Genomic DNA, 24698 nt, shown 5'->3' with positions numbered 1-24698 from the left:
TAAGGCAGGGTCGTGACATCATCGTGGTTCTCCCAAAGAGACCCTGAAAAACAACTCGAAGCAAGAACTGAACTGAGGGCAGGAGGGTTGAGCTGGAGCCGGAAGGCCGTCTGGCTTGAGAGTAACAATGCCTGAAGTCTCAAGCTGCAGGCCAGTGCAGCTGCCTTCCTCTTGACCTCTGCCACTGCAGCTAAGAGGCGGATTCCAGCACCGAGGAGGCTCCAGGGACACAGCGCCAGCCTGCAGCCCTCTGCCATGTTCACCTGCGTGAAGCTCGCCTCTTTCCCAGCCCCGATCCATGCAGGATCAAGTCTTGTACAGGCCAATTTCTGCATCAGTGTTGTCTGGGCCGGAGATCAGGACTGGAGGGGGCAGCTCAATACTTAATGGAGCCCAGAATGCTGTCTCCCAAGTAGCACTTAAGAGAGTTCCAGACGAGGGCTGTCAGCGGGGACGTTGCCACTGCTGCCAAATTTATTGGAGCCACAGTAGGAGTGGCTGGTTCTGGTGCTGGTATCGGGACCGTCTTTAGTAGTCTAATCATTGGTTAGGGCAGAAATCCTGCTCTGAAGCAGCAGCTGTTTTCATATGCTATCCTGGGATTCGCCCTGTCTGAAGCTATGGGTCTCTTTTGTCTGAGTGTTGCTTTCTTTCTTTGCGTGTTTCGTTTTATTTGCTTAGCAAACAGACCAAAGCAGATTATGATCTTTAACCATTTAAAATCTGCCTTTTGTAGTTAAAACAAATTTTATTATTATTCAACCTACTTTATGTAATTTCTAACGGGGGGGGGGGGCAAGAAGTCATGCATATCTCTCTTCGCCATGAAGATGATGACCCTTTTATGAGTTTGCGCTGTGCAGATTTTTCTATGCAGTGCAAAACAATATACTTCGGGGTTTAATCTCTCAAAAGGGGAGTGCTGGGTAAGCCTTTACACACACACAGCTGCTTTCAGGCTGTGTGTGCATGCGTGCACGCTGCAAGAAGCCACAGAGCCTAATTCAGGGAATCCAGGTGGGTGGAGCAGGAGAGGCTTGGTTAAACCCCAGTACATCAGGTGGCATCCTGGACAGGGGGCTCCAACCGGGCACACCCAGAACTGGACAACATGCTCCAGCTAAGGCCTTATCATTAAGGCTACATTTATTCGTGGGTATTTTTAGTAAAAGTCATGGGCAGTAAACAAAATTTCACTGCCCGTGACCTGTCCATGACTTTTACTAAAAAGTCCAGTGAATAAAACTGGGGGGGGGGTGGCCCTCAACTGCTAAGCAGAGGCATAGCCAGGCACCTCTGCACGTTGCCTCCTCCCAGAGCGCTGGCTTCACAGCTCTCATTGGCCGGGAACTGCGGCCAATGGGAGCTGCGGGGGTGGTGCCTGCAGGCTGCTGTAGAGGTCACAGAATCCGTGACTTCTATGACCAAACCACAGCCTTGCTTATCACCGCTGAGTAGCGTGGAAGCGTTACGTCTCGTATCTTGCTTCCCACACTCCTGCTAATATATCCCAGAATGATGTTTGCTTTTTTATTTATTTATTTTTATTTTGCAACAGTATCACATTGTTGACTTCTCTTTAGTTTGTGATCCACTGCAGCCCCCAGATGCTTTTCTGCAGTACTCCTTCCTAGGCAGTCATGTCCCATTTTGCCTGTCTAGAGTTGGTTATTGTGCATGGGTTGCTGTTGTCAGTCCTCTCTTCAAATGTGTGCGCTTGTTTTTTATATCAGTATTTTGTGACCCTCTAAAAGTGTCCCAGTTTTTTGGCTTTTGAACATATGGTTGCCCTTACACTTCTTGAGGGCACAAGAGTCTTTATTTTGGTTTTTCCCAGGTCTTGCATATTAAGGAAATGCATCTGTTCCTCAATCAGCTGCCAGTCTTGCAGCTGGCAAGTCGCACCAACAATGCAAGCATCTTGCTCAAACTGCAAATTAGTCAGTGGCTTACATAGTGAGGTAGTTGAAGGTTAACAGAATTGACCCACTTCTCATGTGGGGAATATAGAGGTTAGTTCAGGTAAGTTTGCCCGTTTTTCTTTTTTTTAACCACTACAACATGGGGCTTAAACAATGGTACTGCCGGCCCTACCCCTCTTGGAACATTAGAGGCAGTTATTGCATTGTACACCCTCCACGTACACCTTCTTCAAGCCCCTTGACACACTGTACCTCATTAGGTGAAGGAGAAAGAGACTGAGACCCTCCCAGATCCCTGCTGCTCCCTTGCAAGGAACAGAGTGGCTGGACAGCTGGAAGGGCAAGGGCTGCACCCTATAGGAGTTTTCAGGGAGCAGCAGCATAAGGAGGCTGGGCCTCTCTATTGTTCTCCCCAGGGAGGAAAGCCTCCCCACCCCGCTTCATTTATCACAGCTATACAGTCAGGATTTGTGCTATGTCGTCACTTTTTTACTGAGGTTGGCAGATGTTCTCAGACGAAACTATTATAATATCCCAAAGCTGGATTTTTTCCCCCATTTCAGATTGTGTTACTCTGGATCCTAAGGAGAGTTGACTGTTGAGCAAAATGATTTATAAATATCTTTGGTGCCTGTCAAATACTATAGATGAAAACACTAACTTTCAAAAGGCTGACCACCTGCCTCTTTCCTTCTACATACCCGTTTCTGTCGGATCTGCTCCAACGACATAGTTCCCATGTATCAGGAACTAAATTACAGAGAGGAACAATTCCTCTGGTATCAGGAAAAATCCAGGGCTCTCAGTATTTATATTTTGAAATTGACGCTCAAAAACATTTTTTACCATATTTTTAGATCAAGAGATACAAAAATCACAAGAATGCGCGTATCTGCCCAGCTGACAATCACCCATGTGCTTTAATAGTCACATTCTGAGCCATTTTAGCAGCCGAATGCAGGAGATCTGCAGGGGAAGCCCCTAGGAGGGCAGCTCACCCTCCTCTACTGAAAGCAAAGGCAGAGCTCCCACTCTCCCCAGTCTTATTATTGCCCAAGAGATTCCCCCTCCTTATTGCCCCACCCACCCCAGCCAGTAGTCTCTCCTAGTAGCCTGCATCACTGTGCAGAAGGGCAAGACTCCCACTCAGGGCTGAGCTCCTCCTTCTTCTTCTACATGCTGAAGAAGCAGAGGTGGGATTGCTCAGGATCTCTGTCTCCCATTCCCCTGTTATTTCAGAGTGTTTTTTCCCCTGTGCCTTGATCAGAGCTAAGTGCACAGTTTGTGCTCAACAGATCCTGCCAATCTGTGCTTAGTTCAAGACTTTCTGCCACCCCATCAGTCCAGGCCAATGATAAAAATGATTCTATTTGTCACCCATGCCAGAGAGGTGACATGGATGCAGCTGCTTCTGGGAGACCAAAGGCTGAGCTACCTATGCTGGTGGGGAGACAGTCCTGGGAACTGTGTAAAAACAAAGGCTCTGCATGTGTCAGGCTGAGATCTTCAAGGTTTGGGCAACTCATGTCCATGGCTGGCCTCACGTGTTTTGGATGGCATGCACCCTATAGCTTTAGTGCTGTGGCACGTTAGGTCAGCTAAGCAGCCGTGATTGGATGCTCTTTCAAGGAGTCTCAGCCTGCAGGTTCCCACTCCCATCTGCATGATTTTGGACTATAGATTTGGGGTTTCTTACTTTTGTTTCCCTTTTGTTTTGCTGATCTGACAATTGCAGGCTCTTTGGCAGCAAAGGATTTTGCTGGTTAGAGCAGCTCCCTAACTGGATTGCTAGCATCCATGGGGTTTCAAGAGCTGGGTCCAACTTCCTGCCTCCAGTTTGTCCACGGAAGCAGATTTGCCCAGTCACTTGCCCCCAGGTGTCCTCAGAGGCCAGAACCACCCAAACACCATTGTGCCAGTTCCTACAGCCCCTCCTTCAGTGCAACGCCACAGGAACAGAAGAGGTGGGAGACAGGATTTATGAGGCATCTACGAAGAAGCATTTGTGTGTGAACTAAGTGGTGTCATGGTACAAAAAAAAGCTGAGAAATCTCCCTGCATTAGAAGGTCGCAGGTGGGGTGGCGGGTTGACCAAGGACAAGAACACATTGTGTAAACATGTAGAAGACCTGTGCCCAGAGCAGCCCGGGAGCTGTAATCAGATAGACTGATAAGGACCAAATATATTACAAATATTGCACACCCTTGACCTGATCCAAAGCCCCTTGAAGTGAAGTCAAGGGAAGTTTTCTGCTTAACCTCAATGGACTTTGTATCAGGCCCTTTGTGGGGTGTCCCAGGAACCCACTCTCATGCTTGCCTGCAAACAAAAATAGGATCTAATAATGCGTATTTATTCACTGTACAGATTAGAAAACAAGCAGCATCACATGGAGCACCCCAGCCAACCCATATTCTCTTCTGATCTCCTGCAGCACACATTCAAAACCTACAGTTTGCAAACATCTCTAGAAAGTCAGCAACATTGAGCCCCATGAGTCTCCAGCAGGTAAATCACAGTTTAACACCTGCAGTTACACACAGCAGCACCGAACTCTGGGCAAAAGTGGTTCATCACCAAATGGCAGCTATAAAGATGAATGGGAACAAAATGATTATTCTCTTAACTACTTCTCATTCCAGTAACAATACAGCCTCGGCACATTTAAACAAAATGCCATGCACTGTTTGATCCATGCTGTAATGAGGATGGGTAATAGAGTACAGGGGAGAATGACTTTTTAAAACTATAAATGCTACATTCATAGCTAAATGAATAGGGTTATTTTTCCTTTAGTCCTATCCCTTAGATTCTGACGCTGTACCTGTAGTCCAGAGTATTGTCTATCAAGCATCCGTTTGTAATGATCAGGGCATTTGAATGAGAAAACAAACCACTTGTTTATACAAAACATACACTGTGCTGCATAGATAACACCAGCGTGAAATTGTAAAAATAACGCCCCCTAAGAATAATACTTAGCACTTTTCCCCTCCATAAAAAGGGTTTTGAAAAAGTCAGTGTGTTATTTTCCCTACCTTATAGATGAGGCAAGTGAGATTCCTCGGAAAGGTTAAGGCCAAAATGTTCAAACTTGGTTGCCTAAACTGAGGCATCTAAATCCACATTTAGGCACCCAAGTAAAGATGGGCTGGTTTTCAGTGGTCTGTGTCCTACAGCTTCCACTGCCTTGTTTATACATTAATTCAGATGCCTCATGGTCAGTAACAAATTTGAACGTTTCTGACTCGAGTGACTTGGCCAAGATCGCACAGCAAGTCAGCACAAGCATTGGGAATCGAATGTAGGTCTCCTGACTCCTAGATGCCTATGCACAGACAACTAGAATTTGTAAAGGTCTGTCAAAAAGTGGGTGCATCAGTACAGTGAGAGATGATACAAGTTATTTCTGTCTTTACTCTTCCCATGCCTGGCCATCTTAAGCTGTACCTATGTTTCTGCTTCATTTCTGGTATCTAACGGCTTATTGTGTAGCCTACAGCTGAGGAATTCAGTACTACTCGGTTCTGAGACAAGACACACAAATGGAAACTTTGATTTAAATTCAGGCACTTTACAAATAATGTATAGGATGAAAGCTCAGTTGTCAGAGGGTCTAAATATTCTGTAAAAGTGGCAGAGTCCTGTGGCACCTTATAGACTAACAGCCATATTGGCAAGAGTCCACAGGACTCTTTGCCGCTTTTACAGATCCAGACTAACACTGCTACCCCTCTGAAGCTTAAATATTCTGTGTCATTGGGAAGAGCAATCAGAAAGGTTAAAAGGCAGTAGTCAGCCCCTGCCAGTAGGGGCTGTAACAATACAAGTAGAATGGCAAAGAAAAGAAATACCGCAGGTGTTAAGACCTGAAATTCTTTTAATTCCATTTAGTGCTGGCACAAAAGTGCTTGAAGACAGAGTTCACATGGAGCAAGCCTGTCACCCAAAGACTTGACAAGTATGTCCTCAGGGTTTCTGGGGGAGTTCCTCTCCCCTCGCCTTGCTTGCACATGAGTTCCTCCAATTAAAACGCCATATAATTCAGAGGCAGCCATGCAGCACCAATTGCTGTAGGAAGTGCTAAAAATAGCATATGAAACCCTTTGAAAACCAGAGCTCAGCTTCCACAGTGAGCGGAGGCTCTGTTCTGCTGTATGTACTGTAAGATCTCAGTGTTCCAGTTCACTCCTCCTGGGACACATGCACAAAACGAGCTGACGGTGCCATCATCTACCTGCCTGTTTCATGGATTTAGCTTATGAGTGAACAGCTCCTTTGCCTGGAGACAGGTTGAATGTCAGCAGGGAAGGCCTCATGGACACTGGAACAGAGGCTGGGAATTGCTGGGGAGGATGTGGAGGGTGGTGAACTGTGAAGGGAGGAAATTTAGTGTGGGCAGTTTAAAACATCAACACCAAGCCCCTGTGATAATAAGACGCGTGCCGACTGTCTCTGCTCCCTTCCCTTTGTCATTTTTAGATGGTCAGACACTTCAGAACAGGAACTGTCTTCTGCTATATTTTTGTACAGCTTCCAGGGTAATGGGACTCCGGTCCTGACTGGGGCCTCTAAGCCTAATGTTATACAAATATATAATAATAGTCCTTCAGCGTTTGTGGCGGTGACTTGCCGGGGTGGATGGAGTTACTTTTATGGCACTCTGCTCATTCCTTTCTGGATGATCATGAAGCAGGGTGTGGGGGGAGGAAGGCAATTACTCTTCTGCCCCCAGGGCTCTCCTACATGGGATAGTGCAAGCAATGATTTGCCCACCCCTTTTGTACAGTGTGGATATGAAGTCCCCAGCGGAGTTAGTGAGGCAGCATGTGGGGAGTGTATGCTGCTAATTTCCAGCTCTGAATTTGCATCACCCCTAACCCAGCAGATACAGCAAAATGCATAACCCTTGCTCAGTTTCTCTTGGAAGCTGGAGAATGGATGTAGTTGAGCTGGCTACGGCTTAATCCAGATGAGCCCCCTATAATGTTGTGCAATCAGATGCGTTGACTAGAGTGTTCTCGGCATCCAGGCCAAGTCTGCCATGTATGACACAGGTTCACAATTTTAAAGAGTCGTGAGCCCTAGGCCTACTTCTGGAGGATCCAATGACAACTGTAGCTCATCTTAAGTGATCACTCTCCTTACAGTGTGCATGATAAACACCCATTTTTTCATGTTCTATGTGTATATAAATCTCCTCACTGTATTTTCCACTGATGAAGTGAGCTGTAGCTCACGAAAGCTTATGCTGAAATAAATTGGTTAGTCTCTAGGGGCCACAAGTACTCCTTTTCTTTTTGCAAATACAGACTAACACGGCTGCTACTCTGAACCCTGTAGCGAAAGTGTTATTTTGTCAGTTTCATCTGGCTAAAAGAGAGTGGCCCTTTTCTTTCCATTTAGACCTTCTTACCAGCATCTGTAATAATAATAAATAGGACTGAAGCACATGCTTCTGTGCTTTGATGAACTGCGGCCTTAAGGCGGTTCAAGTTTTACAGGTGGAAGGGCTGGAGATTTCAGGTGGAGTCTTACAGTAGAGTTGATATGGTTGGAGAGTTTTTGTTGTTGGAGTCTGTTTGTAATTAAACGTTCGATAAATCAAAGTACTCTACTGTTAAATTTTAACTTTTCTAATCATGTGTTTCCAATTTTGAGAGGGTCTTAGAACTCGGAATGGGCACCTGAGATATCAGAATAAATAAAATTAAATCTATGTACACTTTGATTTAAAAGCCTTCTGTTTTGCTATTTAGTGTAGCTATTTTTAGCTTAGTTTTCTCATGCAGCTCTGACTTGAAAGTCAGCGTGATTTGTTTACAGTTAGTGGACTACACACAATAACTTGTACAATCTTAGAGCATTGGCACGGGGAACAGTAGTCTAGACTTAGTGGCATCAAAACCTGTACTGGTCAGATGCCACCAATATCCAACTAATCTTTTCAGCAAGAAGCATTGCTCAAGAGTCTTTTGCAGAGCTGCGTGTGCAGAAAGCAGAGGATTTGTATACCGCACCCCAGAAACTAAACTTTCATTTTCAGTTACAAATAATGAAAACAGATCTTCAAAAAAACTTTTACCAGCACTGTCTCACTTGGTAGATTAAAGCAGGGTGAACTCTTAACAGGGGCTACAGTCCAAAATTAGGCTAAAGATTAGTATTAAAAATAACATTCCACTGTTGTAGCATGGCACGCTAGAGCCTGATCTGCCCTTGCCTACTTCTTAGCTAATTTACACATGTGCCTTTTATTACCCACTCAGACAAAGGCAATTCAGTAGCTGCAAAACCTAAATCTATGGAGTCCTTCATTGAATATTTGAGGCGAGACAGTGAGGTGCAAAGTACACCAGACCTCTGAAATAGCCAATAAACTAAATTTTTGTGTTACATAATTTAAAATCAGAATCTATTATTTAGGATTTTAAAAACAATAAAGCTCATAAAAAGTGGCTTGCTCTGAACCAGACAAACTCATGTGTATCGCTGTTCAACTCATATGTATTCTGTCCCATTATTTTGTGTTAACCAATTGCTGTTGTGCCCATCCTTACCTGATAGAAACACTAGATGGGTGCTGTCTGCGACTGGTGTTTTAGTTTTAAATATGCATTTTAAAACCACTATGTAATAATTCCATATACGGCTAAAAGATGCAGTGGAAAGAGCATGGATTTGCTAAACAAGCTTTTGCAACTTTCCTGCCTTTATTTAGATGTGAGCTCACTCCATAAAAGAGGCTATTCGATGTGGGCATGAGTCTCTCTAACATTTCTCACTTGCCCAGCTTTTATTTTTACTGCAGCCAACCTCTGGAAAGTGGAGGAAAATCCATGAATCTGCACAGCGAGCTTGAATATAGTGCTATGAAAGTGCTAAGCAGCATCCCCTCAAGCTTCCCTGCTGACCTATTATCCTCCAGGGTGGGAGAGCTGATCCAGCCCCCGCTCCTGGCCAAGACAGAGAGAAGGGGGAAGCTCTTTGAAAAGGCAGGACCCAGGTAGTGACCTCCCTCTCAGGGAAGGCAGCAGTGGAGCAGGATGGTCTGTGGATCCGTATGGCAAGCAAGATGCCGAGCAGGGAAGCGGATGCTGGAGGCATGTCTTCACTGCAGAGGGAGCTTGGGCTCTTATCCAGGAGTTGCCCCTAACTCCCATCCACACACAAAACTCTCTCATCTGAGTTTGGGCCTTTCAGCACAGGCTTGCTGGCCCAGCAGGGGGCATAGGCGAATTGCCTCTCCTTGAGGAATGGACTGGAGAGGGCACCCCTGGTGCTAGGCCTGGAGAGCCTTAACCAGCTGTTGGACTGCCCCCAGAGTCCAAGCTAGGAATCACTATGTTTTACCTTGAAATATAATGGCTAAGCCACAGTACCGACAGTGTTTCCATCAGCCCTGTTACTTTAGCCAAGTAGATGAGTGCTTATTGGGACACACCAGAGCTAGAGACTATTGAGTTTTCAGTGCTGGCCTCTCGGTGCACCTTACCAGGTCTGGTGTATCACGGCATGGAGCAGCTGTATTGATTACAATATGCACCAGATTGATCATAAACGTATTGAATTCCATGCATACTGATTAGTTGCATACCTTTTTCTTTTCCTCTCCTTGTACCTATTTAACCAGCGAGAAAAGCACAGTTAAACTTAGCTTCTGGTCTTTTTCAGAATGGACAATTGCTGATGTATGGGCTCCCAATGACACACACAAAAAATCTCTCTAGGGTCCCTGGGAAGGAAGGCAAGGGTACAAAGGACTTTCGGGCCAACACAGGACTCTCACTGGACAAAGAGGGCAGGGATAAGGAAAGCTCAGTCGTCTAATATGGCTTGCCAACTGTACAGTGCTTGTGGAATTGTGGGGTGTGGACACTGGTCAATCATGCATGGTGCAAGGAATGGAACGTCTCTGTTTCAGCAAACCAAATGAAATTAATCATTATGTTTACCTGTTCTGTAAAAAAATCAACCTGTTCTGTAAAAAATCAAGATGTCTAGTGCTGCAAAACAATCAGAATATGACAAAGCAGTTAAATGTTGCCAAATCAAGCCAATTAATTATATCATTTTAGAAAACAGATATTTTTATGCAGGTAGTTTCCTCCTCAAGGCTCACAACATAAGCTTGATCTAAGCTCATTGATTTTTACGTTATGATTGCCAGTTGAAAGAGCCTAGAGATCATTGGCTTTATAAGGCAAAGCGCATATTGTATTTAACTTACTGGTATTATTTATAAGTATCCCTAGTTTCTGTCATTGTGGCCTGTACGCATTTATAAACCTGATTCATTAATTCACACTTCTCTGATGGTCAGCCGATGTTCCTTTATGTTGTTATACTCATCATTCATCTGGGTTCGCCAACATTTCCAGTGCTTTAGGAAACTGTCAGATGGGTTCCCTGCCTAGCATTCAGACTGGGATTTCCAAAGTCGCATGAGGCAGTTATGCAATGAACTCACATTGTTTCAATTGGATTTGGGTGCCTAACTCCCTTAGGCTCCTTTGAAAACCCCAGTCTTGCCATCTAAGGGCCTGATCCAACTCCTGTTGAAGTCAGTGGAAAACTTAATGAGAGGTGGATTGTTGGCCATAAGAAAGACCTAAACTGAGCCAAGGCACGGGACAACAAAGAGTTTGGGGGTGGGAGGAGCAGAAGGGGGGACAGTGTAAACAGGAGGGATTGAAAGGAGGGACTAGGGGGCTTATCAGACAGCCTGCTTGGAATTTCCTACAGCTTGCAAGCAAAAGTCTAAGCAAAAAGCAGCTGAGAGAAAGCAGGCTGAAAAGCCCTGGCCTGTCCAACGTGTTTGTATTAAAAACAAGTGTGGGGGAGGTAGTAAAACCAGGCTGCTGACATGGCAGCAGCAAACTCCGACTTATCTCCTCCACTTGGGTGCGAGTTTCAAAGCATGCACGCTCTGTTCTATTTGTGATGTCACGAGGAACAGGCCATGTAAAACCGGTGCCTTTGATTACTTGGGGGGCCTCCAGGTGACTAGGTCAGCAGCTGTATTATTAACATACTGCAATCAATTAACATGAGAGTGCAACGGTTAAATGAAGTCTGTAATTTTGCACCAACAAGCCACGTGCCCAGACCAGGCCTTGGCTTATGGCAATGAGCTATGAAAGCTGTCAGCACTAGAGATGTTATATATTAATCATGACCTCCTGAAGAGCCAGCTTGCCCTGACCTGAAAAGTCAAGTGTTAAATGTGCCTGGGAGATTAAAAAAAGCCAAGAGCCAAGACTTTGCACCAATGCAGTTAATTTAAACAGAATTAGGTGCAAGTCAGAACGGAACATTGGAAATTTGGTTGTGGATAAAGCGGATGTTAGGTAATGAGTGGTATTGTTATTTCTCAGTAGCTAGGTCTTCTTAGACTCGCATGCTGCCCAAGCAATCCAAGAGTACTGTTTATTTTTTTCAAGAAAGGTCAGCTTTCTACAAGACATTAAAGAAGCACGGGTCCCCGCCTCAAGCAGTTTACAAGCTAGATATACAGGCACTGGTAGACTCTGAAGGTGATGCTGTCTTAGAGAGAATTTATATTTTTAGTTATGTTCTTGTGGGGTTAGTGTCAATGTGTTAGGCACTGACAGCATCTTAACCAGCAGGAGAGAGTATTTGTGGGCCTTTAATAAATGAAGATGGGATCATTGAAGTGAAACATTCAGAATTTCCTTTTCACTTAACCCACTATAAAATATACCCCAGGGGACACCTGAGAGACAGTGCTGAAAAGCTAGCATGTAATATACAAGTGGCACTTGATATTGCCCAGGGAGAAGAGAGGCCATAATTAAACTATGTCGGTGCAAGTCACTTTTTACACCAGCGCATCATGTCTGTACATGGGGTTTATATGGCTACTGCTGTTTAGGCAGATGCTAAAAAACCCAGTATAGACAAGCTCTTAAACTCTTAACAGTGAAGTATCACCAAACAAGAGAAAATCTGAATCCCTTCCTTTGGGGAAAAGAAAGCTGCTGTTCAGGAAAGTGCTTCGTGTAATGTCACTATTCAGGTCCTCCAAGGATCTTGAGAGGGTCCTCCTGGAAAAATACAGAAGTGAGGACCCAAAATTTCAAATGTACAGAACAAGCAGGAAAAAAAAGTAGTTTTTGGTTTGGTTTGGTTTGGTTTAAGTATGAATCTGTCTTTGTCCATCACAAAGGAGCAGCAACGGACGCCAAAAAAAATTGTACTTGCTTTGCAATTCACCTTTAGGATTGTAATAGTGAGCTTTGCACATATGTGGTACTTTGCACTCATAGATCACAAAGCACTTTACAAAGATGAGTAATCCTCATTTACAGTTAGAGTAATTGAGACACAGGGGCTTACAAATACATGCTCAAAGTTATACGGAAAATCAGTAGCAGCATAAAGAATAAAAATCCAGTCTCCTGACTCCCAGACTTATGCTAACTAGACCACAACTCCTCCTGTCCCGTTAGGGTGCTGGAGTAAACCTGAATGCTCCATGTTTGGAACTGACAATGCACCAGTGCTAAACCCGGGCTGTGGAGAGAAGCCTCTGTAAAGGTTAATTGTCTGTCAGAACAGCCATGTTAGCTAAAGCATGCTTGCTCGACCTTTATTCCACAGAAAGGAGAACATAAATATAGCGGTAGCACCTTACGATGGTAGCCATTTGCAGCATGTTGCAGCACAAAAGAGGTGGCCCACCCCTGTGGGTTTGACTCAAAAGCAGCAAAACAGATTAGAAGGATTACATAGGAAAGATGGTTTCAGTTCTTGAGCTGCTCCTTCCTCCTTTTTCAGCATGTTAGAACACTGGGAGGAGATATAACAGTGTGGATAACGGGCTGAATCTTGAGAAAAAAAGTGACAGTCTTAAAATCGGTCAGGTTAATAAGAATTTATCAAATCAATAAAGGCGGGGGGAGGGAGCAGTAACAAGAAAGCAAGAAAGGGAATCAGAGCGCACCAGAGGGAGGCCAGCCAGAATCAAGAGGAAATGAAATAGCATCCACGGCTTTCTACAAATATTGAGGCTTGCCTGGAGCAGAGGAATTCATTTCTAAGTAAAATTAAGTGTGAGCACACATAACAGAGACTTATATTCTGGCAGCTGGTCTCTCTAGGCCAATTTATGAATTGCTTTTCTTCTGAAGACACTCAAACCAGCTCATTCAGGCCTCACGGTCTGTGAGTGTGAGAGTAAATGCAGCAAAAGGAACTGGTGAGATAAAAGGTGATAATTAGGCCAAGGGTAATAGTATTGTGAAACAGAAGTGATATCTAATGCACAACAGCTGTGGCTGAGAAGCGAGAAAACATCAGGATCAAAGGGAATAGATTCAGATCAAAAGTGACTTTATCTTCAGGACATGTTCTCCTTGAAAGACCAGTGGTTAGTATTTTAAAGTATCTTATTACCGGCAGAGATTAAAGCATCCCACATTCTTGGCAAACAACATATGATCAGCTCATCCCCTTGACTTCCATGAGTAGACAGGCCTGCAGACTAGTGGGATGAAGGCAGGAAGCTGTGGCTCAAGAACATTGTCTTCTCCTCTCTGGGACTGCATGGAAGCTACTTCACTGGAATTCTGTGGGAGTCATTTGCCTTGCAATTTTGGGGATGGGGCAGGAGGAAGGAACAGAGGAGTGAATGGCTTCATTCTGCTAATAACATGCATCCATCTAGGGTATTTATATACCCCCTCACCAATGTAGTCTCTGAGCACCTCATAATCATCAATTTACTTGTAACACCCTTCACAATAGGCAAGTGCCATTATCCCCATGTGATAGGAAGTCAGTCGCAAAGCAGGACACTGAACTCAAGTCTCCCATATCTTAGGTTAGGGCCCTGACCACACCCACCTCTTGGTAGGTATAACATAGGTTAGCTCATGATCTGGCCATGCCGCAAGGCTTCCCAAGCTTTCACTGATGTGGAGGTTGACTGGACATAAAAACTCTGTGGGGACGAGGGGTGGGAAGAGGATTTTATTTTTTTTTTAGTGGTGCATTTTGCTGGTGAGTGGTTAGGAAGAATGAATGTTAGCTGACACAGGTTGATGAATTTTCTGCACGGATGTTACTCCAGTAGAAATTCTGAATGAGTTTTTCAGATTTGTACAATGGCTACATGGAAATTTATTAAATTGCCCTGCTATAAATGGCAGTCCCTGTGGATTTCTATTCAGAAATATGAACGTATGTTAGTGGTGCTTGAAGAGTGAATTAACCAGTGAGAATTTCTTTCCTTTGCTCTGCTGCAGGGATGCTTTCAAAGTCTTACCTCCCAGGGAGGTTAGCCACAGAGATAACCCAGTCCTTCCCAGGCACTCCTTTGCCTCAGAGGTTCTTGGCCTTCCCATCACTGGATTATGTGGGTGAGGAGAACACATCCTTCCCAAACAAGTCCTTGAAAATGCTGGGAGGTTCACCACGCTGTTTTCTGATTTCTCTTCTCTGGTACATTTTTACAAGACAGGCAGTGATCTGGGACCTAGAAAGCATGGCTAGCCATAGAAATTGGGGGAAGTCAGATATATTACCCACCTGCAAATGTTTAGCTTCTTCCTTGCCCTCTCCTCCTGCCGGTCACGTGACCTTCTTTTGTTCATTCTTTTGGAGAGAGGCTCTTAAACTATGGGGGAGATTTTCAAAGGCACAGCAGGAAAGTAGCCACTCAATTCCTATTGAAAAGAAATGGGAACTGGATGTCTTTGTGCCTGTGAAAATCCTTTGCCAAATCAACTCGCACTAACCACAGTTTCAATGGGACTTGGCTCAGGCCATAACTACAGCACTCAGTCATCAGTAACGTGCAGTGTGTTCTCTCTAAGGGGGGTGGGGCGTGGTGAATAAACCCGGGGAAAGCACCCACACTTTTGCCCAGCCGCTGGTCCTGAACCCCGGTGGAAAGTCATCTGTGGAGTAACAGTGCTTGCATTCCTTCCATCCACAATCTGCCAGCTTTTCTCGCTCGCAACTGCGATTAGTGGAGGGAATAATTTGGCCCATGCTTTTTAATTACCAGCAGTTTGACCAGGCCCTCAGCTGGTGTCAAATGGTATAGCACCGCTGGAGCTCTACGCCAACTGACACCAGGTGAGGATCTAGCCTATTACTTTTAGCCACTAACTAATGGGGACACAATGAACCTGTTTCACAGAAACCTGAAGGGAGCCACGAAAACACCAGCTTCTACAGCGGAAAGGCCAGACCATAGACTGGTCTGCAGATTCTAACCAGTATCAGGCCATGTTCCAAGCGGACATAACTCCATGTGGATTAACACCACAGCACGACTTGGGAAAGGGCCATGGGTCTCAGGTAACTCTAGTCCACATTATTATGCTGCAACCACTGCTCATCTAGCTAAACAATTCTTGTTCCCTGCAGAGCGACTGTAGCTTATATTTGTCATGAAAACACAATGGCAAGACATTCCATACAAGAGTGAGTGACAGTAATTGGAAGTAATTTCAGCAGTGCAGACATACAAAAAAAGGTAGACTTTAGTAATTCACTGCTTTTTATCATATAATCTCCTGTAAAACAATGATTATAACTGCAGCCCAGTGATTTTTTTTTAAAGTTGCCTTAAATCAGTTGTAAACTGAGATAATCAGTTTCTATGGGATTATTATGAAAATTACACCTCTAATATCCCTTTAGAATCAGACTTTTTCAACCTTCTCTTCCACAAAAGTCTCTTTTTTAACAAAAATCCTGGGTTATTAAGTACAGGCTAAATTCTGTTTGCCTTAATTGCCCACGGGGATGGGGCATAGGAGGAAGGCAAACAGAATTTGGCCCAAGTTCTAAAACCAACGGCACAAAAATGACTAGTATCTTTTAGGTAGTACAAGATTTTGATTTGTCTGAGGCATTAAAAAGAGATTAGCAGATGCAAGATGCCAGTGCAGGAGTTTGATGTGTTCCCAGGGTTTGCCTAGCATTTTTGACATTGTATAGATTGAGGAGTGATTGATAACAACAGTAAAAAGTGTGACCATGTAAAAGTTACTTTAAAGGGACATTGCCAAGTGGTTTAGCTGAGATTTTGCGCCTCCCTCACAATTGTTACAATATGGCTGCTGGAGAATACTTTCCAAATTCAAAGGGACCTGCCTATTTATCTCGGTACTTACACGGCCCCTCCATGACCGCATGACCTGAATGCCTGGTTGTGGTCTGTGTGGGAAATTCCCATGGAAGTAACTGGAATTATGCAGACAAAACGTATCTTGGGCCCTAACCTCTTCTCCTCTCTGATTCCCACATTGCCCTCTTCCCTTCTCCAGAATCTCCCAAATGGAGCCGCCAAACGTCTTTTCCTTACCCAGCAATCTGAGCACATTGCCCCCACTCCTGGCATCCCTTTGAGAGATGCTGTATTAAGTTTAAATGCCTCACCTTCACGACTCCACACCTTGGCCACAGCCAGCAGCACCGCCTGTTTTACCTCCTCTCTCTGCTCTGTAAAAGCACCAGTCTCAACACTCCATTCATCTCTTCCTCCTGTTCCTATCTCTAGGTATTTTGCCATGATGTGCCTACGTAGATGCAAAAAGAACAGGAGTACTTGTGGCACCTTAGAGAGACTAACAAATTTATTAGAGCATAAGCTTTCGTGGGCTACAGCCCACTTCATCGGACGTATATGGTGACTTACAACCCAATTTGTCAAACCACCGCTGTCTCGTTTAAATCCCTCCGCAAAACCTATTTTGTCCATGCCCATAAAAAGTGTTTATGGACGGAAAAACCCCATCATAAGCCAAAGTCTCCCCTGTTTCATGCAGCTTCTCCATGTCCATCTTCTAGATTGTAAGGTCTTCCAGGCAGAGGATGTGTCTGTGTGTATTTTATAGTGCCAGTGCTCAAACAATCTTTGAAAATTCACATCTGACTGAGATCTAAGTGTGTGTGCATGTGAATGAGTTATTTATTGTTCATACCATCCTACCATCTTACCCTACCATCTTGTTATGTTTCTCTTGCAGTTTGGCCAGCCAGCCAGCAGAAGGAGCACAAGTTAACGTCAAAACCTTATTCATAGAGCTGTACTGGCTTCATTGATGCCTTTGTCCATGATGCTTTTTTATGACAGCACATACATAAACAAGGACAATACTTGTTGGCTTGTGTGTCTAAGAATCAAAGTCAACAACAATATTTTCACAATAGATAAGAAGGTGCGGGGGAGGGGGGGGCGGCATAGGGACATTTTTGGAGGGAGGTGAAGCTTTTGAAGGGAATAAAAGAGAAAACCCTGGAGAAGGAAAAATAAAAAGTTTTAAAAACTACAAAAGACAATGCAGTATCCCATAAAGATTTGAACGTACATGTGGCTAGTATGCATTCTTCTCTCAATCACTGCGTGTGTCCTCTTACTCATATTACCAGGATAATGCCTGTTAATGTGAGTGTACCTGAAATCTGCCAGGTTTACTCTCAATAAAATTTGCCAAACTGGTTTTCTGCTATAGTTTGTGAATGACTTGATTGGACATTTTGGCATGGCTAACATTTCTTTATTTGCCTCTATCTCCAAAATTGTTTCTTATTATTCTTTAGTCTTTGTGTAGGCAGATCTCCAGCCACACTCATACATCGGGTATAGTAAATAAAAATTGGTTGCAATTAAGCAAACGTGTTAACAATTGTTGTATCTCACTGTAGTGGCTGTAGTGCGTGTGGGGCTAAAGCTTCCAGAGAACATAAGGACATGCTTGAGAGTGAACTGGAGCAAAGGTTTCCCCTTCGCTGACATGCTGGCATACTAGTTCAGGAGCAGCAAGACAAGGGCTTAAGTCCCAGAAGTGCAGTTTTGTGTTTTGTTCGTAGCAATGAATTTATTTTGATTGGCACCCAACTGGGTTTTTCCCCAAAATGTTTGAAGAAAATTGATCAAACTTGGTTTGAGTTATAGTTTAACAGAAATTACCCTGGACATGGAACCATTCTTCAGTAGCACCCATATTAAGGTGTTAAGCAGGGTTTTGATTCACAAGAGAACATTAGAGCTCAGCAAAAGGACTCCAGTGAGAAAAGGTCCATGTGTCTCTTGCTCCTGTTTTTCCCCTAGCTGTGAGCAAAAAATAAAATAAAAAAAAAAATCAGAAACGTTTGAATCTTTCACAACTGCTCACCTTGGGGGTGGTGTCTTATCTCAAGATCCTCTTGTTCAAAAGACTTGCAATTTTCCCTACAAAGTCCACCCTGGTCCCTAACCTGTCCTAGCAATTGACAATGCCAGTAGGCAAAGACTTATACCTTGGAATGCAGAGAGTATATCAAATTTGGCTTTCACAATAGAGAGGCAGCAGCTTCTCCATAATACCAGGAACAAAAACTTCTCAATACACAATTGAATAATATGTGTAACTAGCACACTGTAATGGCTTTTTCATCCATCATGCTGCAAATGTCTGTCAGACAGTAGTTTACTCATCATACAGTCTTTCTATAGTGATTCCAAATCCTTTTAATTACCCACTGAGGAATGGCCTGTCTTCTATTACAGAAATTCTCTCAACTGAATGAGAATCTCTAGAATTGGTTGCTTGAATGCTTATAAAAAATCCCACCAATGGCCAACAGATTTACTGCATCTGTGGAAACCTCCAAATATAGCCTAGGCATTGTGAACTGTATGCATCAGAGTGATTTTCTTTTGGCCATTCAAAATCTTTCCTGGAAATGCAGCTTGCTGGGGAGGGTTCCCATCTCATCACTGTCACAGCCTCTGCATCCATGCAATAATTCTGCAGACTGGTCTCTGCAAAAATAATATATAAATCGTGTTTCACTAGCAAGCTGTCAAAAGCAACTTCTTTAACTTACTATGGCAGGCAAGGAACTGAATCAGCTTTATTCCCTTGCAACATTTTTGATATTCTGTTGGCGTGTCTAAGATTTCTTATGTCTCACCACAATGAAGTTTCCATCTTAACAGTGAAATCACACCCACAGATTTTTACAAAAGGCAAAAATGTGCCCTCTTCTGCTGTCTGTGGTTCAGTTGAATATTTTAATCCAGTGTTTCTGGAATATTTCATCTCTTTGGTTGCATTTGAAGAGGGCTTCACTATATACTTGCCGCATTTGTGATAAAGAGCATTTGAGATGCTTTGTAACAAGGATGTAAAAGAACAACAGTGCAACCATGAGGGAAAGACAATAGAAAAAGTAAAACAAACTGAGCCGCATTACCTCAGAGAAACAATGCGACAAACATGAATAAGCAAACTAAACTGGTTACTACAATGACAATAGGCAAAGAATAAAACCCTGATAACATTTTCAGGAGGTAGGAAAAATCAAACACCAAGGAAAAACTGGCAAAAACTGGGCTAAAATTTATATTAAAGCAGCTGATATATTTTTTTAAAGAAAGCTGCTGAATTGAGTAATTCTTATGGAAAAGCACAGTAAAGAACTGAGGAAAAATGGAAACAAATCAGAATGCATTTGACTAAGTCGCCTAGCTTCAAAAATTAGAGAATACAAACATTGTAAATATTCTAATCCAAACAAAATGCCTAGGGGGTAAAACCTCATCTGTTATAAATGGGGACTAAGCAGATTTACACCAGCTAGAAGGGGTCCATAGTGGATAATCTAGTGCTGGCAGGAGGATGGACTAATTGATCATTTCCATCTCTGTGATTCAGGACGAACGACAATTAGAGCTGTATAACATGTCAGCTCTCAATGCTAAATTATTTGAAATCAACCATTGTTCACATTCTTTTCAGGCTACTGGTCATGATGTACTACGTAGCTGGATGTGGTTCTAGGGTTAAGTCACAGGATGTTTTTTGATGTGTGGCTGGCAGAGCCTATCCTTTGTAGCAAGAGGGTAAATTCAGTTCAGCAGCAGCCACATTTCGCTCTTTTCAAAGAGAGGCTGCATTATAAGTGAGGGATTTCCTCTTTTAACTAGAAAAAACTGTGATAAACACCATAACCCGGTCTTGGGCCTTTACCTGTCTGACTCTGGCAGATTGTCTCTTACACTTACTCTTTTCTGTAACTTCTCTGGGACTTATTTGGCCTGACATGTGTGTCTTCTAGCTTTACAAGGGGAAATGTATCTCTCTGGTATATTATCTAGTCTATTAATTATTATTATTATTTATTATTGTATTATATTATCCAGTGTAATATTTTTGAAAGAGCCCTACACTCTGCATGCCCTCTTAAATCCTGCAGTTAGTGGGAAGTTGTGTTGCCTAAACACAGAAGTTGCACGGAATTAACCAATTAGAAACCAGTTTAGTAAATTGGTGCATCCCCCTTGTGTAGACACTTAAATCAGAGAGGGCCTCAGCTCAATTTAGCTGAAGTTAGGAAGGAATCTAGACTGATTTAGTTAGATCAGTGCAATGTTTGTATGCAAGGTGAAGCCTTGGTGTTAAACATTTTGCTTGACATAACTGTCTCCTAGTTTTATAAAGGGAGTTTTAGCGGAGTTTCTTTGTGTCTCTAGACTAATGCACCTATAATTTCTGATCAGGGGCTATAGCCAGAAGCTGTAGGGAACAGCATGTTTTACCAGCTACAGGGTCCATTACTACACCTGTTGCACTCTCTCATGCTTTATATTTGTATTTAGGTGAACAACAGACATATCTGGCTGTTCCTTTATACATAACAATCACCTTTGCATTGACCAGTGTCCCCATATTCCATGCTAGTTTCTATTAAATTCCATTTACACATTTGCTGTTGCTGAAGCTTCTATGGTCTCTTGCTTTGGAGAAAGGCAATTTTGCTTCTGCAGTCCTGCCTATTGTTTTTTTTAAATCTTGATTTGCTCGTCTATGGTCCTGAGGTTGTTTATGTGGCATGTTCTGGTCACTTTCAGAAATGCTCTGGCTACATGTTATCTACCTCCTACCTATTTGCCTACCTACCAAGATGGTCCCATCACCATAGAATCTGAGTGTCTCACAAACAATAATGCATTTATCTTCAGAGCAAGTCTGAAAGGTAGGAGGGTATTCCAGTGGAATCCAACAAATTCACACACATTTAGAAGCAATATCTCTGAGGTTTGTAATAAACCATGATGACAAGCATGGGATTTTGTGCTCTCACTGATTGATATGTGTGTGACTCTGCATTGGCACCATTCCTGAATGTAGAGCCAGATGCTCAGCTGGTACAAATTTGGCTATCCCAGTTTGTGAATCTATGTCAGTTTATACCCAGTGAGGATCTGGCCTGTGCAATTTGCAAATCATGTGTGAACTGGACTGATGGGAAAGTTTGCACAATGCTTTACCAACTGGAAGGGTCTATTTAAAATTTGATAGGGAACGCTTTGGGTTTTCATGGCATCGCCAGAGTGTGAATACTGTTACAGATGCAGCTGGCATTTCCCCCCTTAAACCAAGCATAGCATTTCTTTAATGTGCCCAGTCTGCAAGAGCACAAGGTATGCCGCAGACCCTTCGCTGTGGGTGGTACGTTAGAGCAGTGCGGCTTCCTTGCACCCGTGGGGAGGCCCATCCTACACATGACTGTACGCTTTGAGAGCCTCCAAAAAAGCACTAGCTCTAAAGCATAGCAGTAGAGAAGAGCTATACTAATTACCGTGGGTAAAGAAGCTCTAGGTCTTTGCCAGTTTTTATCAAAGTATAAAAAAGCAATTATTAAAATTAATTCAATTTACCATGTGTTATACTTCTAGCGACGCTATTTTTGGCTAGGTTTGCCATCTGTCCCATTCAAAGAGCTCAGCCCCAGACTTTTGCTCTCTGTTCCACCTCCTACAGTGCCCATGTGTACTTCAGAAACTATATTCCTGTTTAAAAGAACACTCAAGTAATTTGGGCACAAAAGCTAACTTACCTGAAAATTGCTATAATCTGGTGAGGAATGGCTTCTGCATTCCAAATATCTATTAGAAAAAAATCCAGGACTGCCCCAAGAGACTTATAAAAACCTCAACACGAAAACACCTAACCAGAGCCTCAGTGAATTAAACTTTGCAATCCTTTTGCATTGTGCAGAGGAAGCCATCCAGCCAATGGAGGGAGCACAAGTTAACTAATACATCGTATTCAGAGAAATGTGATGACACCTTCAGGTAGGCCTGACAAAACTGCAAAGTTGAGATTTTGTGCCATGCCTCAAAGAGGAGGTGACTTTAAGGTGGCTTCCTGATCCTAGGATGCTCCCATGGGCTGGAGTGGCCCTGGTGTAACTTAAACAGCCCTGGGGGCCCAGGCTGAGTTACGGAGCCTTATAGGCCCTAAACAGCCCTATAGGCCCCAGTACTGCCCAGCATCTCACCAGTGCTGCACTGTAGGCCAAGCCCTGATACCCCCCCTTCTGCCCTTAGCCCTACTTGCTGGTGTGTGAGGAGGTCCCTGAAAGACAGCCTTACCTTGTTTTCCTCAATTTCTGTGCCAGGGAAAGCATCTCCCAGCCAGATCCAGGGCTTTTAGAAGCCCTTTATGCCACTCTGGCTCTTTTGTGCAGCGTAAAGGGGCCAGAGCCTGGATAAGAAACTCACCTGAGGTGTTTTTAAACTATCAGTCTAGAACTCCAGGTAGATCCTACACATTTTTGTGTATGAAAGAATTCAAGCAAATCTGTATTTTACACTCTCTTCCAAATCGCCTGCCTCAGAGCAGGTGGACCAAACTATTTATTTACCTTGTTGACGTGACTGGGGTCATGCCAATGGGAAAGAGCAGAATTTTCTTGCAGCATTTAGGGCCTGACACATTCAAGATAGGGTAGTGTTTGTAGACCCCTTGCAAAAAGTAAGTCTTTAGGAGGCATTCTAATGAGGAGAGGGTGGAAAGCCGGGGTGGAAGGAGATAAACAAGGTATTGATGTTGACACTGGGGGTGGGTACCCCATGTTTCTCCTCGTCCTAGTCCCATCTCAGTACTTCTCTCTATACTGAATCCTTTCCTCCGTGCTTCCATTTTAATAAGAAACTTACAGTGAGAGAGAAAAAGCCCACTAAGTTCATCCCTGATGTACCTCAGCTGAAGTCAATGGAGTTATCTGAAGGAAGAATTTGGACCAAGCTATCTTGGAAGCACCAACAATCCACCTTTGCCTGCAGTACTGCCCCATGTCCCAAAATACTAATGATCCCAGTGGCAGGCTGAATCTCTGCATGGTATTGTTCCTTGCTTGGCAACACCTCCAATAAATAAATTGCAATCATCACTGCAAGATCATCCCTAGAAAAGCTGCTTTCCAGAAGCAGCACACCTGGCAGTGACCTAAGCTCAAGACATCCCTATCACAACTAGGGAAAGTTCATGGAAATCATCATAACCTCCCTACCTGATGGTAAATGTTTAGAGGTGATACGTTTCCTTTCCCAAGTTTCACTTGTTTCTGGGCTGAGACTTACAGTTGACAAAGAAAACTGGCATTTATCAGCACTTGCATGATCAATGAAAATTCTGCCTGGTTCATGCTTCCTCTAGCACACATTAAACTTGTCAAACAATTCTTGTCTGCTAAAGTTAGTTTAAGAATCACATTAGTGATTTAAAGCTAATGAAATTGCAGCGTTCAGGCCATACTTTGTTCTTAGTTACACCAGTGTAAAGCTGTTGCACTAATTGATGGTGATAAGACAAGAGCTGGTGGGTTTCTATTAGAGCAGTAGAGTTGCTCTTCTGTAAGTGGAAACAGAAACTGGCCCACTATCTAGTAATGCAGTGAAGTGACTTCACATTCACACCAGTGTAAGCAAAGGCAATCACAATCGTGTAGTTACTATATTGTACAGCATGTTTTTGGTTATAAATAATGCTACAAGAGAAGAACAGGAGGACTTGTGGCACCTTAGAGACGAACAAATTTATTAGAGCATAAGCTCATGAAAGCTTATGCTCTAATAAATTAAGCTTTCATGAGCTTATGCTCTAATGAATTTCTTAGTCGCCAAGGTGCCACAAGTACTCCCATTCTTTTTGCTGATACAAACTAACACGGCTGCTACTCTGAAACCTGTCACTACAAGAGAAGGTGAGTAGCTATTTAAGATGACCACAAGCTACAGCCTTCTGTTATGATTCAGGCAAAAACACTATGACTTAAAGCCATTGTATGAAGGGAAAATTCCGGTTGAGTATTTCCTGCATGAAGAGTATAATATAGAACCCTCATTGGCCGATCAGATGCCTCTTTTCATCCAGCTCATTTTAACAGAGTAGGTTAGATGTACAGTATGTGCTGTAGTTTAATGGCGTATCTGCCAATCTTAGGTTCCATCAAAGCACTTATTTTGGGCTGTGTGAGATGGATTGTTTCATGTGATGTGTTCAATGTACTTTGTTATATATTTGTGTATTGGGATAAAAAGTCACAATGCCAGCCACATGGTTAGTCAACATCATTTACCATCTTATGAGGAGAACACATGTGCCATTTTTGCTAATGTAGAACTTGAAATTTCCACAGGGCACCACAGGAAAGTCCCTTTAACAATCAGAATACCGTATGTCTTGACCTTTGAATGAAATAGGACTGTTTCGAGAATAAGATGATCCAAAGCATCTTCATATATTACTTTTGCCAACTAGAAAAAAATTATGCAACTGAACAGTTGTAAATGTACAGGTAGGTTAAGAATGTATACTGATTATCATAAAATCACGATGATGTTATCCCATAGTCTAACTCCTTTTGCCCTTTTTTTCTTTTTTGCTGCTTGTCTGAATATAAATCAAAATACAGTTTAAAAAACAAAGAAAGAAGCAGAAGAAACCACCCACTCTCTGGTAGAC

At 43.2% G+C, this 24698-nt stretch overlaps 1 pseudogene across 1 annotated transcript; it reads left to right on the top strand.

The window, feature by feature from the left end:
* Positions 1-255: 255 nt before the first annotated feature.
* Positions 256-646, top strand: LOC311515368 (ATP synthase F(0) complex subunit C3, mitochondrial pseudogene; annotated as a pseudogene). Its single transcript has one exon. The product of its transcript is annotated as an ATP synthase F(0) complex subunit C3, mitochondrial pseudogene (transcript).
* Positions 647-24698: the final 24052 nt, after the last annotated feature.

Source organism: Lepidochelys olivacea (assembly GCF_965140295.1).
Source record: "Lepidochelys olivacea isolate rLepOli2 genome assembly, chromosome: 2".
NCBI lineage: Eukaryota > Metazoa > Chordata > Testudines > Cheloniidae > Lepidochelys > Lepidochelys olivacea.
The sequence above is the reverse complement of the archived record's forward strand: the minus strand, read 5'-3'. Positions and strand labels throughout refer to the sequence as shown.